Below are 16628 nucleotides of genomic sequence, written 5' to 3' on the forward strand. Positions count from 1 at the left end.
CCACCTCCGGGACGATTTCACGGTATCAGGGGACACATTTTATAAGTGTTTAGTTCGGCGTTTGCAAGGAACATAATTAAAAGAGCCACCTTTTCTTTTTGCAGCATTTGTGATGCACAAGTTGGCTCTTTCAGCAACAAACGCCTGGGGGGGTTAAAGGTTCCCTTTCAACTTGTTCCAAGTAGGCCTCAGCTAACACTCGCCTCCTCCTGCTATCCCTGGGCTCTAACACCGCCAATTGGTGCTCGGAAGTGCTGGCTGCACAGAGAAAAACACCCATCAATGTGTCAGTGGGGTTCAGTAACGCCAGCTGTTCCCCTGCTGTGTAGCCGGCAACGTGTCCTGCAAACGCCACGCAGACACAAAGCTGCCTCCAGTGCAGGCTTCGGCCTACACTCTGCTCCTCTGCTCCTCCTGCTGTCACTGGGCTCTAACACTGCCAGTTGGTGCTCGGAAGTGCTGGCTGCACAGAGAAAAACACCCGCCAATGTGTCAGTGGGGTTCAGTAACGCCAGCTGTTCCCCTGCTGTGTAGCCGGCAACGTGTCCTGCAAACGCCACACAGACACAAAGCTGCCTCCAGTGCAGGCTTCGGCCTACACTCTGCTCCTCTGCTCCTCCTGCTGTCACTGGGCTCTAACACCGCCAGTTGGTGCTCGGAAGTGCTGGCTGCACAGAGAAAACCACCCGCCAATGTGTCAGTGGGGTTCAGTAACGCCAGCTGTTCCCCTGCTGTGTAGCTGGCATCGTGTCCTGCAAACGCCTTGCAGACACAACAACTGAAATTAAAGGGAACCTGTCCCCCCCAGGCGTTTGTATGTATAACAGCCACCTTGCACAGCAGTAATGCTGCATTTGTACAAGGTGACTCATTACGTTTCTCTCCTTGCACACGTCAAACTCAACACGTATAAAATGTGTCCCCTGATACCATTAAACCATCCCTGAGGTGTGACTTTCCTTTGTAATGACACGCAGCAACCCCCTTGGCGCCATGCGCCGCCTCGTCATCAGCGTTGTTTGAATCTGCCACGGACCCTGCGCTGCTATGTTCAACCTTGCCCATGCGCTGGTAGCGCTGCCCGTCTTCTGACATCATTGGTTGGCAGGCTGGCTGTGCCTGTGAGGCCGCCCTGCCTGACACAACATCCCTCAGTGTCTTATTTATTTTGACTGCGAGGGTGTGATTGATGGGCATGAGCAGTGCATATCTTCGCCTGTCACTCATCTCCTTCCGCCTTCTTCAGACTGTGCGGCTTCATGGCCGTGGCATGCGATAAGGGATCAGATGACGCCGCAGTCTGAAGCAGGTGTAAGGACATGAGTGAGAGGCGAACATATTTACTGCGCAAGGCCATGAATCCCAGCCCCGCAGTGTGAATAAATGAAAAGACACTGCGGGGCTGGGATTCATGGGCATCGCGACTGCACCGGCTGACATCAAATGATGTCAGAAGACGGGCAGCGCTAACAGCGCATGGCCAAGGGATAACACAACAGAGCAAACTCCTGGACAGCAAAAAGCTGTGCTCAGGAAGCTGCACCCGGCATCAAAGTGGTATTTTTGACAGCTGTGCTGCGTCTCATTAAGAAGGAAAGTCCCGCCTCCAAGACAGTTTGACTGTATAAGGGGCTAAATTTTAGATGTGTTTCATTCAGCGTGTGCAAGGAGCAAAATTAAAAGAGCAATCTTTTACTTGGGCAGCATTACTGCTGCACAAGGTGGCTCTTCTAGTTTGTAACACTTGAGGGGGGTTTAAATGTTCCCTTTCAATTTGCTCCAATTAGGCTTCGGCCTACACTCTGCTCCTCCTGCTGACCCTGGGCTCTAACACCGCCAGTTGGTGCCCGGAAGTGCTGGCTGCACAGAGAAAAACACCCGTCAATGTGTCAGTGGGGTTCAGTAACGCCAGCTGTTCCCCTGCTGTGTAGCCGGCAACGTGTCCTGCAAATGCCACGCAGACACAAAGCTGCCTCCAGTGCAGGCTTCGGCCTACACTCTGCTCCTCTGCTCCTCCTGCTGACCCTGGGCTCTAACACCGCTAGTTGGTGCTCGGAAGTGCTGGCTGCACAGAGAAAAACACCCGCCAATGTGTCAGTGGGGTTCAGTAACGCCAGCTGTTCCCCTGCTGTGTAGCCAGCATCGTGTCCTGCAAACGCCTTGCAGACACAACAACTGAAATTAAAGGAAACCTGCCCCCCCAGGCATTTGTATGTATAACAGCCACCTTGTACAGCAGTAATGCTGAATTTGTACAAGGTGGCTCATTAAGTTTTTCTCCTTGCACACGTCGAACTCAACATGCATAAAATGTGTCCCCTGATACCATTAAACCGTCCCTGAGGTGTGACTTTCCTTTGTAATGACACGCAGCAACCCCCTTGGTGCCATGCACTGCCTCGTCATCAGCGTTGTTTGAATCTGCCACGGACCCTGCGCTGCTATGTTCAACCTTGCCCATGCGCTGGTAGCACTGCCCGTCTTCTGACATCATTGGTTGGCAGGTTAGCTGTGCCTGTGTGGCCGCCCTGCCTGACACAACGCCCCTCAGTGTCTTATTTATTTTGACTGCGAGGGTGTGATTAATGGGCATGAGCAGTGCATATCTTCGCCTGTCACTCATCTCCTTCCGCCTTCTCCAGACTGTGCGGCTTCATGGCCGTGGCATGCGATAAGGGATCAGCTGACGCCACACAGTGTGAAGCAGGTGTAAGGACATGAGTGAGAGGCGAACATATTTACTGCGCAAGGCCATGAATCCCAGCTCCGCAGTGTGAATAAATGAAAAGACACTGCGGGGCTGGGATTCATGGGCATCGCGACCGCACCGGCTGACATCTAATGATGTCAGAAGATGGGCAGCGCTTACAGCGCATGGCCAAGGGATAACACAACAGAGCAGACTCCTGGACAGCAGAAATCGACACTCAGGAGGCTGCGCCCAGCATCAAAGTGGTATTTTTGACAGCTGTGCTGCGTCTCATTAAGAAGGAAAGTCCCGCCTCCAAGACAGATTGACTGTATAAGGGGCTAAATTTTAGACGTGTTTCATTCAGCGTGTGCATGGAATAAAATTAAAAGAGCAATCTTTTACTTGTGCAGCATTACTGCTGCACAAGGTGGCTCTCCTAGTTTGTAACACCTGAGGGGGGTTTAAAGGTTCCCTTTCAATTTGCTCCAATTAGGCTTTCGGCCTACACTCTGCTCCTCCTGCAGACCCTGGGCTTTAAAACCGCCAGTTGGTGCCCGGAAGTGCTGGCTGCACAGAGAAAAACACCCGTCAATGTGTCAGTGGGGTTCAGTAACGCCAGCTGTTCCCCTGCTGTGTAGCCAACGTGTCCTGTAAACGCCACGCAGACACAAAGCTGCCTCCAGTGCAGGCTTCGGCCTACACTCTGCTCCTCTGTTCCTCCTGCTGACCCTGGGCTCTAACACCGCCAATTGGTGCTCGGAAGTGCTGGCTGCACAGAGAAAAACACCCGCCAATGTGTCAGTGGGGTTCAGCAATGCCAGCTGTTCCCCTGCTCTGTAGCCGGCATCATGTCCTGCAAATGCCACGCAGACACAACAGACCTCCAAATGCCTCCAGTGCAGGCTTCGGCCTACACTCTGCTCCCCCTGCTGACCCTTTGCTCCAACACCGCTAGTAGGGGCTCTAGGAAGACAATCTTGAATAGGTCCCCATCCTAGTTCCAGTACCGTCAGCTGGTTCCGGGTAGAGCCTTTGGCTTAGGTGCCTCCTTCTGGGTATCCGAGTTCCACCATCGTCAGGTGGTCCTTGGTAGTGCTTTCAGGCACGGGTACCTCCTGCTTAGTAACCGGGTTCCAGTAACGTCAGCTGGTCCTCGGAAGTTCCATTGGCTCTTGGACCTTCGGCTACGCATCCAGGTTCCAGTACTGTCAGCTGGTTCTCGGCAGTGTCTTTTGCTCTTGTACCTTCTGCTCCCCATCCTGGTTCCAGTACCATCAGCTGGTTCCGGGCAGAGCCTTTGGCTTAGGTGCCTCCTTCTGGGTATCTGAGTTCCACCAACGTCAGGTGGTCCTTGGTAGTGCTTTTTGGCACAGGTACCTCCTGCTTAGTAACCGGGTTCCAGTAACGTCAGCTGGTCCTCGGTAGTTCCATTGGCTCTTGGACCTTCGGGTAGCCATCCGAGTTCAAGTTCCATCAGCTGGTTCTCGGCATTTTCTCAGCCTTCTTGTACCTTCTGCTACATTTCCAAGTTCAAGACCCTAAAGACGACGACCCGGAAGACCACCCCTAAGATAACGACGACACCAGAGACGACAACCACTGAGATGATGACCCTGGAGACGATGACCCTGAAGACCACCCCGATGACAACGATGATGATAACCCCGGAGACGACGACCCTGGAGACGACAACCCTGGAGACGACGACATGGAAGACCGAGAAGCAGAAGAACAAGAGGCTGCAGAACAAAGAGCAGAAGAACATTAAGCATAAGACTAAACATCAGAGCAAAAGATATTATCTAAATTATAAGCAGAAGAAGACTAAGCAGTAGTGTTGAGCGATACCTTCCGATATTTGAAAGTATCGGTATCGGATGGTATCGGCCGATATCCGAAAAATATCGGATATCGCCAATACCGATACCCGATACCAATACAAGTCAATGGGACACAAGTATCGGAAGGTATCCTGGATGGTTCCCTGGGTCTGAAGGAGAGGAAACTCTCCTTCAGGCCCTGGGATCCATATTCATGTGTAAAATAAAGAATAATAATAAAAAATAGGGATATACTCACCCTCTGAGGCGCCCTGGTAGTAACCGCTGTAACCGGCAGCCTCCGTTCCTAAGAATGAGCGAGTGAAAGACCTGCGATGACGTCGCGGCTTGTGATTGGTCACGTGACCGCTCATGTGACCGCTCACGCGACCAATCACAAGCCGCGACGTCATCGCAGGTCCTTCCCTCGCTCATTCTTAGGAACGGAGGCTGCCGGTTGCACGTCTGAGGTCCAGGCTCCGTCGGAGGGGTGAGTATATCCATATTTTTTATTTTTATTCTTTATTTTTTACATGAATATGGATCCCAGGGCCTGAAGGAGAGTCTCCTCTCCTCCAGACCCTGGGAACCATACACTGGGAACTTCCGATTCCGATTTCCGATATCACAAAAATATCGGAACTCGGTATCGGAATTCCGATACTGCAAATATCGGCCGATACCCGATACTTGCGGTATCGGAATGCTCAACACTACTAAGCAGTGTATGGGGGTGAGTCCGTTCCTCCTCGTGGTGCCCCTGGATAAAGCCTGCTGCTGCTGGCCAAACTGAACGCGGACAAATCCTGTTGTAACTCTTTTGTGACAGGCAGAACGGAAGGTGTAATCTTCAAAATTTTATAGATAACAACTACAGGAATGCCTGTCACAAATAAGAATATGATGAAGAAGTAGAATATGAAGAAGAATAATAGTTGAATAAAAAGAATATGAAGAATGTAACAAAAAAAATAATAGGTAGAAGATGAAGAAGAAAATGAATAAGATGAAGAAAGAAAAAATTGATGTCAAAGATGCTGCTGCTGAGGATGATGAAGAAGACAGTGTGGGAGAAGTAAAAAAGAAGGTGAAGGGCATGGAAGTAGTGAAACATCAATATCTGACAAAATAAAAAAAATCTTAACATAGTCAATATCTTTGTAACTCCGAACGTCTTAAAAAAATAAAATAAAATTCCTGCTATTCTATTTGATTGGGCTAAACCTCTATGCCTTTAATGTCTCCGCCACCTCCTCCAATACATCCTACATTATTGTTAGTTGTTTTCCTTCATGTAGAATTAACCTACAAGGAAAGAAAGGGTTTATTTTAATTCTGATATTTTCGACCCATTGACTTGCATTGGTATCGGGTATCGGTATCGGCGATATCCGATATTTTTTGAATATCGGCCGATCCAATCCGATACTGATACTTTCCGATATCGGAAGGTATCGCTCAACACTAGTTGTAAGCTTTTTTAAAGAGATGGATGGATGGATGGATGGATGGATGGGAGGACGTGTTGGGTCACAGAATTCCAGATGATGGTGGATATTCTGGAGAAATCTTGGAGGCAATTGGGTGAGGAATGAATAAGCGTGGAGGAGAGAAGGAGGTCTTGGGAGGACCGGAGATTACGTGAGGGAAGATATTGAGAGATTAGTTCAGAAATATACAAAGGAGAAAGGTTATGGATGGCTTTGTAGGTCAGTGTTAGTAGTTTAAACTGGATAAGCTTGGAAATTGGGAGCCAGTGAAGGGATTTGCAAAGAGGGGAAGCAGGAGTGTAGCGAGGAGAGAGATTAATTAGTCGGGCAGTAGAGTTAAGGATAGACTGGAGGCATGCAAGAGTGTTAGAAGGTAGGCCACAGAGGAGGATGTTGCAGTAGTTGAGGTGGGAGATTATTAGGGCATGCACAAGTATTTTGGCAGAGAGGGTTGAGGAAAGGACGAATTCAGGAAATATTTTTGAGCTGGAGGTGATAGCAGGTGGTGAGAGCTTGGATGTGCTGTTTAAAGGACAGGGCAGAGTCAAGGGTTACTCTGAGGCAGCGGATTACCGGGACAGGGGAAGCATGAAATAATTTATTGTGATAGATAGATCAGGTAGGGAAAGTGTGCAAGATGGAGGAAAGATAATTAATTCAGATTTGTTCACACTGAGTTTGAGGAAGCGAGAGAAGAAGAAGGAGGATATGGCTAATACACACTCTAAAATTCTGGAGAGCAGAGAGGTGACATCTGTTCCAGAGAGGTAGATCTGAGTGTTATCAGCATATAGATGGTACAGGAAGCCATAGGACTTTATGACTTGTCCCAGGCCAAGGGTAAAGATTGAGAAGAGAAGGGGTCCTAGGACAGAGCCCTGAAGGACTCCATTAGAGAGAAGGCGAAATGAAAAGGTAGTATGGGAGTAGGAAACGCTAAATGTGCAGTTGGTAAGGTATGAGGAGATCCAGGATAGGGCAAAGTCTTTGACACCAAAGAAAGAGAGGATCTGTAGTTGGATGCAGTGGTTAACTGTGTTGAAGGCAGAGGAAAGGTCTAGAAGAAGGAGTATAGAGAATTGTCTGTTAGCTTTGGCTGTAAGTAAGTCATTGGTAAGTTTGGTCGGGGCAGTCTCAGTGGAATGGTGGGGACGGAAGCCAGATTGTAGGTTGTCAAAGAGAGAGCAAAATGCAAGGTGAGAGGAAAGTTGTTGTGAATTCTGCTCTTGGGCTCCCTCCGGTGGTTGTTGGTGGTAGTGCAGTTGCCTTGGGGTTGTAATCCAGGGCAGGTGTTTCTGCTGATTGCAGCTCTATTAGGTATTTAGGTGTGCAGGATCCATGAGTCCTTGCCAGTTGTCCATTGTTCTTGGAGGGATTGCATCTCTCTCTGGTTCCTCATGCCCTGCTGCCAATTCAGCTAAGATAAGTGTCTGGTTTTTTGTCTCTGTGCACACATGCAGTGTGCTTTGCAATTCAGTGCAATTCATTGTGTTTTTGTCCAGCTTAAACTTTGTTTGGATTTTTCAGTCATGCTGGATTCTCAGGAGATGCAGATATACTTTCTATGTCTTTAGTTAGATGTAGAATATTTGTATTATCTGCTGTGGATATTTTTAGGATTTTAATACTGACCGCTTAGAATTCTGTCCTATCCTTTTCTATTTAGCTAGAAGTGCCTCTTTTGCTAAATCCTGTTTTTCTGCCTGCATGTGTCTTTCCTCTTATACTAACAGTCAATATTTGTGGGGGGCTGCCTATCCTTTGGGGTTCTGCTCTGAGGCAAGATAGAATTCCTATTTCCATCTATAGGGGTATTTAGTCCTCCGGCTGTGTCGAGGTGTCTAGGACGTGTTAGGTACATCCCACGGCTACTTCTAGTTGCGGTGTTAGTTTAGTGTTTGCGGTCAGTACAGGTACCACTTTCTCCTGAGAAAGTCTCTCATGTGGCTCCAAGGTCACCGGATCATAACAGAAAGTACAGCGTGGACGTGCTGCTCAAGTAGTTTGGAATCAAATGGGAGCAAAGATATGGGACAGTAGCTGGACATAGTGCTCTGGTCAAGGGATGTTTTTTTGAGGATAGGTGTGATTGTGGCATGTTTTAAAGCAGAGGGGAAGGTACCCTAAGTTAGTGATAGATTGAAGAGGTGGATTTGGAGAGAAGATGAGCAAGCTGTCCTTCAGTAATTTTGGAGAGGGAAGTTATGGGGTTAGGGCATTGGTCTGACATACAAAGGGGTTGTGGTGGCCAGACAACAAAGATTTGCCTTGTTTGGTCTATCTTATTTTTCAAGTGCATGGCAAAGTCCTTGGCAGAGATTAGGGAAGTCAGAGGGGGCAGTGGTGGGCAGAGTAAGGCGTTAAAGGTGTTGAACAACTGCCTGGGGTTGTAAGATAGGGAAAATACAAGGAATGTAAAGTAGGAATGTTTAGCAGAGGTGAGAGCTGATTTGAATGCGAGTGTTTCTTGTTTGAGTTCTGAGAAATCATCTTGTGAATGCATTTTCTTCCAATGCCTTTCTGCAATTCTGGATACTTGATGAAGCTTTTTAGTGATGTTATTGTGCCAGGGTTGTCTATTGATTCGTCGCACTCTGCTATGCATGACAGGGGTGACCGAGTCGATGGCTGATGCCAGAGTGGCATTGTAGAAACTAGTGGCAGTGTATGTATCATGGAGTGAAGCTATGGACGACAGTAGCTGGAATAGAGTCAGAGAGTGTGCGAGGTTCTAGGTGTGCGAGGTTTCTGCGGGGGTATTCATGTTGCTGGACATGGGTGACAGGTGTGGAGGACAGTGATGAGAAAGTGAGTAGATAGTGGTCAGATAGAGGGAGAGGGGAGGTTTTGAAGTTAGATGGGAAGCAGAAACGGGTGAAGACCAGGTCTTATGTGTGTCCGTCTGTGTGGGTGGCTGAGGAGGACCACTGAGTAAGTCCAAAAGATGAAGTAAGGGACAGGAGTTTGTAGGCTGCTGACTGGTGGGTATGAATGGGATGTTGAAGTCACCCATGATGATGGTGGGAATGTCAGCAGAGAGAAAGTGAAGAAGCCAGGTGGAGAATTGGTCAATAAAGGCAGTGGTCGGGCCCGGAGGTCGGTATATGATGGCCATTTGGAGGCTGGAGGGAGAGTAGATGCGGACAGAGTGGACTTCAAAAGAGGGGAGGATAAGGGAGGGTAGAGGTGGGATTGGGTGAAAGGTACAGTTAGAAGAAAGAAGAAGGCCCACTCCTCCATCGTGTCTGTTGCCAGAGTGAGGAATGTGGATGAAGTGGAAGCCGCCGTAACATAGCGCAGCAGGGGAGGCTGTGTCAGAGGGTGTCAGCCATGTTTCGGTGAGGCCCAGGAAGGAAAGATTACGAGAGGTCAAGAGGTCGTGAATCACGTGGCGTTTATAGCAGACTGAGCAGGCATTCCAGAGTGCTCCAGAGAGAGGGAGCAGGGTAGTGGGCATCAAGGGCATGGATTTGAGGTGGGCAAGATTCCGCGTGCTTATGTTGGGTTGGGAGCGATAGGAGAGGGTAATGGGAGGTATGAGATGTGAAGGTCCAGGATTGGGAGAAATGCCAGCAGTGAGGAGAAGCAGAGAGAGGCAGAGCAGAAGGGAGAAGGATAGTGAATGGCTTGTTTTGTGTTTTATTAGGAGCGATCTGAGGTTGAGGAGCAGGTCAGCAGAGGAGATCAGGTGGGGGCAAGAGGGAAGGAGAGATTATTACTTGTTTAGAGGGTGCTGGGGTTTGGTGATAGTAAAGGAGAGTGAGGAGTAATGGAGCCAAAACTGTTAAAGCATATGTCAGCATGATGAGAATAAATGTGGTGGAATGTCAAAGAATTTAGTACATTTATTAACAGTGGTTAGTCGTATCTTCTGTTCACTTCTGGCTCATTTCTGGCATATTTCTGCTGTTATCCTTATAGAGCCATCCTTTTAGAGGATATTGTGGCGTTAAGGCATACTGGTTACTTTTTTAAATAACATCTAGTAACTCAGTTAAAATATAGTGAAAAACATTAGTGCTCCCTCAATGCTATTAAATGCCTTAAAGCTGCAAGTGAAAAAAAAACACCCCAGTTCAGAGTGTACTCATTAGGTAAACCAATGGTAAACTAATTTCTACTGTACTAGAAGGCCAGTTATATAACTGTATAATTTCTTAAGCTGCTCAAGTAGATATCAAGGGGTGAATAACGCAATACAAAAGTAGATGGAAAAGTGATAATGAATTATTAAGTAGGGATGAGCTAACATGTGATACTCTGATATTACTTGAGTATCTGGGTGCTCAGATGAGCTCGAAAATAGGTGAGTATTAGCCGGTGCTCGATTTAAAACTTGAATCCCCTCACCGCATGTTTGGTGCTAGTTACACAACCAATAAGTATGTGGGAATTGCCTGCACATCACTGCAATGCCATAGCCATCTTGGTGGTGACATTATTGTTATTGGCTGGTAATGTAAGAACATCACGGCCTATGGAAGGACAGGTGCCACCAGGCTTGGCACACTGACACCATTGCACAGCTCTGAGACAATTATTATTGGAGAGAGAGAGCACTTGTCCAGACATATGTGTGCACAGTTTATCGAATCACAGTCCTGTAGTGTTGGTACAGGTGCTAAAGCTGAACCATCATAATAAGAGCCCTTCTAAGGGCTAATCATGTGCTTTGCTGTTTGTATCTGATACATTCTGCATTTAGCATAGGGAGGGAGAGTTGAAGGAGCAGGAGAGTGGCTAAGTATAGTCTCTAGGCAGAAATTATGTGAAGAAATTGACTATATTGTGATCTATAGAGTATTACCTGCTTTGTGGTACATTTTTGGTGTTATATAACACTCCAAAAAAGTGTTAAAACATTTTTTAGGTTTCATTTACTCACCCATAGAGTATTATGTCATTTGTGATACATAATGGTGGTATTAAACTCCAAAAAAACCGCTTTGACTGCTACAGCTGACCATTTTAAAAAAAATTAAAAATAAACTTGATTTCAAGAGACCTGGCAATTAGAAAATGTATAAAGTGTGCGGTAAGGGATGGGGAAGTGGAAGTGCTAATGATGGTGCATGCAGATGCCAAAGACTTGGGGCAGGGCAAGTTTGACTACGCCTGTTGCTACAGCACAAGAAACATGATTATCTAAAATACATACTGTAGGTTCCTCTCCCACTTTGTAAGGAGGCACAGTACACCTCTTCTGAAGTCAGAGTAGTAAAAGCAGGCAGTTGGTTTGATACCGGATAATACTTCCAGCACCACCCTGTTTTCCATATAGTCCAGTCTCACCAGCCATCAGTCTGGATCACTTAATCAATACCCTGATACTCCTTCCTCACACCATGTTGAGTTCCAGGAGACTATTGATCCCACACTAGGACACTTGGAGGAGCTCTTTACAATATAATTTCTTAATTGTGGCTTGTCAAGCTACTTGTTCCAAAAGTGACAGGAAGAGATGCTGTTAAGTGATGCACAAAACTTAGAACAGCCACAGCCACAAAAAAATGGTGGTAGAGAACAGCAATTTTGTCAAAGAAGGGAGACACAATTGCCAATTGATGAGGTGGTGGATGACAAAGTCACCGCACCAACATGGATATCTGGCATGAAAAATGAGGCCAGCAGTGCTGAGGGAGAGGGTGAGGGATTGGCAGCAGCAAAAGAGGCAGGAAGAAGCAGTGGGGAGACCAGATAAAAAAGGTGGGCAACTGTTCCACAGACACGTCTGAATTTTTTCATCAAAGAGTAAGGTATTCCCCAGTCTTGGACTTTTTAAAGAGTACTGAGACAAAAAAAATGGTAATTTGCACTCTGTGCCATGCCAATATCAGCAGGGGCCTGACTACTAAGAGCCTAACTACCCTTATGAGCAGGCAGGTATCATCTAAGCACCCGACTCAGTAGGACAAATACCTGGGTCCACAATTGGTTCCAACTCTCGCAACTGGTGACACCACTGCCTCCTCCCTGTGCTTGGTGCTTCCCAGTCCCCTTTCCATGACAGTTGTGCAGATACCTCCTGCCGTGCACCTGTCCTTGCACGTTCTTACATACCATCATAAGGTGCTTCCAAATCCTTGTCCCAACATAGCATTCAGCTATTCCTATCCCAGTCCTTGGAATGAAAAAGAAAGTTCCCAGCCACCCACCCAGAGACCAAAACGCTAAACAGGCACATTTCTGGGCGGCTTGCCATGGAAATGTTGTCGTTTAGGCTTGTTGACATGGAAAATTTCTGCCGACTCATGGCAGCAGCCATCCTTCTGTATTTTGTCCCCAGTTGCCACTTTTTATTTCAGTGTGGCGTCCCCTCCTTGTACTAGCATGTATTCAAGAGCATCACCTGTGTCCTTGCCAACACGGTTACTAGGATTGTCCACTTAATAACCAACACATAGAAAAGCGCTTTTGACTAGGGACGCTACATTTCCCTGATGGTACACTGTGTGAACATTGTTGAGGCTGAAGTTGAGCCCCACCCTGGCAAATCACACACGCTCTCAATGCCAAGGATGTCTGACTCTACTTCTGTCAGGGTTTCCTCCACATCATATATCTGTTCTTGCACCCCTCCTTCTTCACCTCATCTTCCACAAAATCTGGAAGCTCTGCAGCACTGCCTCAGTGAAGTGGCAACAATCTCTGCTGACTGGGTATTTTGGACAATGAGGGAAACGTTTTTAACAATAGTTAAGCAATACCTGTCTGACCAAAGCAGCGTACTCCCTAATTTATCTGTGACTTTCAATTATCAGGTGGAAATGGAGGAAGACATGAGACAGGGAGATAATACAAAGCCCAGCCTCATCACATCTGATCAGTGCAGATTGGGTGACAATAAGAATGTGGAGGCTGAAAAAGAGAAGAAGGAACAGGAGATGGCTGATTTTCCCATCTCTCCTACATGAATGGGTTGAGGAGAGAGAGATGGAGGAGGAGAGGGCGAGTAGCTGGCACAAAAAAGGCTAGTACCCACATAAGCTTTATCCCGTCTCTCTACATGGATTGGCTGAGGACCATGCTGCAAGCAGAACTTTGCATATGTTATTCCTGAGGCGGAAATATCTTGTAAAAGGGTGCTATACCAGAAGATCATTATGGAAAATATGTTGAAAAAATTCCCATCAGACAACACTAGTGGCAGGGGGCAAGTTTCCGTGCTGAACCAAGGAGGAGAGGCAAGAGAAACACACAGCAGCGGTACCGGTGCACTATGAAAGGCTTAAGCCAACTTCATGTCACCCTCCCAGTATCCAGGGCCTGAAGGCCAGGTATTTTTGACACGGAGGACACATTTTTAAAGATGGTAAAGTAATACCTGGCTGACAAAACCAGCATATGCCCTAATTTCTTTGCAACCTTCTGCTATTGGATCTCAAAGCTGGAAATCTGACATGAGCTGTCTCTATGCCTTGGAGGAGTTGTGCTTCCCTGTTGCTAGCATCTTGTCTGATCTGATTTTTTTGTGCCACTTGGGGGTCATAACAGGTGCTTTCAGCTGTCAACAGAAAGTGCTGACAGGCTCACTCTGATAATTTGACCAAAGAGTACAATTGGCCCCACTTTTACACACCACCAGATGACAGCAGCTTATAGTGTTTTAAATGTTCAATATTTGAATGAGGCCCAAGCGTTGTTGCCTTCTAGGATGGATGGATCACTCTGCTTATAATGTTAGGCAGGAATTGCACTTACTGCATAGCCTTTATGAGTCTAGTATTACCACTAAATTACAATTTGAACATAAGGTGCATGAGGCCCTCCTTTATCTCTAATACAGGGTATATCTGAGTTCCTTATTTTGGCATTACTTGCTTCCTTCATAAAATACACTGACATTTCCAATTTTGTAATAAAAAATTCAATTTTGATTTACTATACATTATAAATTTTTACAATCCTTTTTAAATTTTGTGTTATATACAAGTGATTATACAGGAAAAAATATTTCTTAACATTTTTTTTCCTGTAACTTTCAATTTCTTGTCAATTTTGAATGTTTTATTGTCAGCCCTTAAAGTTGAGTTAAAGTGTGACACCATTGTTATCCGCAGCGATCAGGGAGTCAGAGATGCTGCCAGGGTCTTCCCCATGCTCTTCTCTTTCCATTTATTACTTTTTTCATCCATTTCAACAGTTGCACTGCCCCCGGACTTCCTTGCAGGGTATGCTAGAAAAATACCCAGATTTCCCATTGACTCCCATTATATTCGTTACTCGAAACGAGCACCCGAGCATTAGAAATTGCTCAGTTTGAATAACGAGCATCTGAGAATTTTAATGCTCACTTATCTCTATTACTGAGCTACGATTGCTCCCCTAGTAAGCCACAGCTAGCAGCACATTATTGGACATACCTAAAACTAAAGCAGTCAGCGCAGGACTGTTAACCTGGTTGGTTCATTCACCCATTAAAGTAAACACATTTAAAATCAACAAAGATGAAGTAAAAAATGAATAGATGTAACCTGTTTGGTGTGCATAATAACAATATTCAATTCACAGGAATGACCAGGCATTTAGCTGCAACGGAATACTTAGTAAATGCTTGGTCATTCCTCTGAATTGAATATTACAATGCACACCAAAAAGGTTACATCTATTCATTTTTTTAATTCACCTTTGTTGATTTTAAATGTGTTATCCTGGTTGATTGGTTAATTCATCCCTTGAAGTTAACAGTCCTGCTCTGACTGCTATCTTTTTATATATATCCAATAATGTGCTGATAGCTGTGGCTTTTTAGGGGAGCAATCATAACTCAGTAACTCATCAACACTTTTCCATCTACTGCATATACTTGAGTATAAGCTGAGTTTTTTAGCACATTTTTAATGCTGAAAAAGCCCCCATTGGCTTATACTCAAGTGAGGGTTCCACAAAGACGGAGGGTGACCAGCAACGGTGGAGTAGCAGGTCACAAGAGGTGAGGCAGGAGCCGGCTAAAGCCTGTGCCCACTGTTAAAGAGAAATAAATATTCACTGCGCTCGCAGTGAATATTCATTGCTCTTTAATAGCGGGCACAGTAGTCGCAGCAGCCGTAGTTTCCTGCAGCTGCTTGACATTCATGTCTGCCTGCTAATTAAGGGAATATATATTCACTGCCCTCCATGCCCATAGTCCCGGCGTGGTGAGCAGCTGTTCTCTGCTTGTAAGCAGCGCATGACATCACTGTCATGCCCCGCTTATGTAACACACCAGGTAACCGGTTGTTACAGTGGCATTGCTTTCCTCCCAGGGAGAGTGATGTCATGCATGGAAGCGAGAAAGCATCCCTTTAACAGGTATGCAGCACATGCAACACTGTGTTCTGACTCCAGGCCAGAAGGGGGAGCTCTGATCCAGCTTGTGGGTGGCTTCCCTACATCTCATCAAGAGAATGCCGAGAGTGTGCAAAGCAAAAGGTGGCTACTTTGAAGAACCTAGAATATAAGACATAATTTCAGTTGTTTCACATATAATTCCACATGTGTTAATTAATAGTTTTGATGCCTTCAGTGTGAATGTACAATTTTCATAGTCATGAAAATACAGAAAAATCTTTAAATGAGAAGGTGTGTCCAAACTTTTGGTCTGTACTGTATATATATTATATATGTATATATATATTCTGGTCTGGGGGAGGAGTTAGTTTGTCAGAGACGGGGAAGAAGTGCAGTCTGACAGAGGAGAGAGAGGAGAGAGGAAGCAGACAGAGAGAGTCTGAGAGAGGAAGTCTGGGGCCCTGCAGACAAGTGGTTATGCAGCTCCTGGAAGGAGAGAGGAACAGAGCAGTCTGTAGGAGACTGAAAGGGGAAGAGAATCACAGAAGAAGTAAAGAGCTGGAGGGAAGCTGTGACTGAGATTCCTCCATGCTGAAGCGAAAGAATACTGGTATCTGGAAGACCAAAATTGTGGGGGTAACTCTATGCCCCACAGCAGAAATCGGCGGACAGGAGATTGCAGGTTGACTGCCCACAATTAACACCCAAAGGCACAGCAGCACTTAGAGCCCGGAGTCATCATAGAGACACCTGTGAAAAGGCTCGCGTTGCCTGCCATGAGGGTAGGGTCCTACTAAAAGGGACAGAGAGAAAGTGAGGACCTTGTTTGAGGCCTAAGGCAGCAAGGGACTACAACACAGCTCAGAGAGGAAGGCTTTCAACCCCACCTGGCTTCGCATTTTATTCTTTGTAATCGCTGATGTTTTTATCCTCCACTGAACATATTTTTCAAGTGAATAAAGAAAAGAGTTTTTTCACTACTTCGTTGAGCTGGATTCCGCATTTCTTCTGAGATATCTGCCAAGTATTCTGCTTACACTGTCTGTCTCCACAGAGCCTCTGCAACCTGTTACCTGGTTAATCTGGACTTCATCCGCACTGTCTACACTGGACCTGTCTAGTCCCACAAGTCTGCCAGCTACTCTTCCGGTCTTCGCCAGTACTCCCGGTACCCAGGCTCGGACTGGCCCACCGGAGAACCGGAGGATTCTCCTGTGGGCCCAGGCACTGACACCTGCTGGCATACTGGCCAGCAGCTGCCTTGGGCCCCCACTGCTCCAGGGACCCCCGCGGCCTCCCACCTACCCTCCTTGAAGATGATACTCACCCTGCACCAGCGATGGTCTCGGCGTCTGC

The sequence above is a fragment of the Ranitomeya variabilis genome, chromosome 5 (assembly GCF_051348905.1).
Source record: "Ranitomeya variabilis isolate aRanVar5 chromosome 5, aRanVar5.hap1, whole genome shotgun sequence".
Taxonomy (NCBI): domain Eukaryota; kingdom Metazoa; phylum Chordata; class Amphibia; order Anura; family Dendrobatidae; genus Ranitomeya; species Ranitomeya variabilis.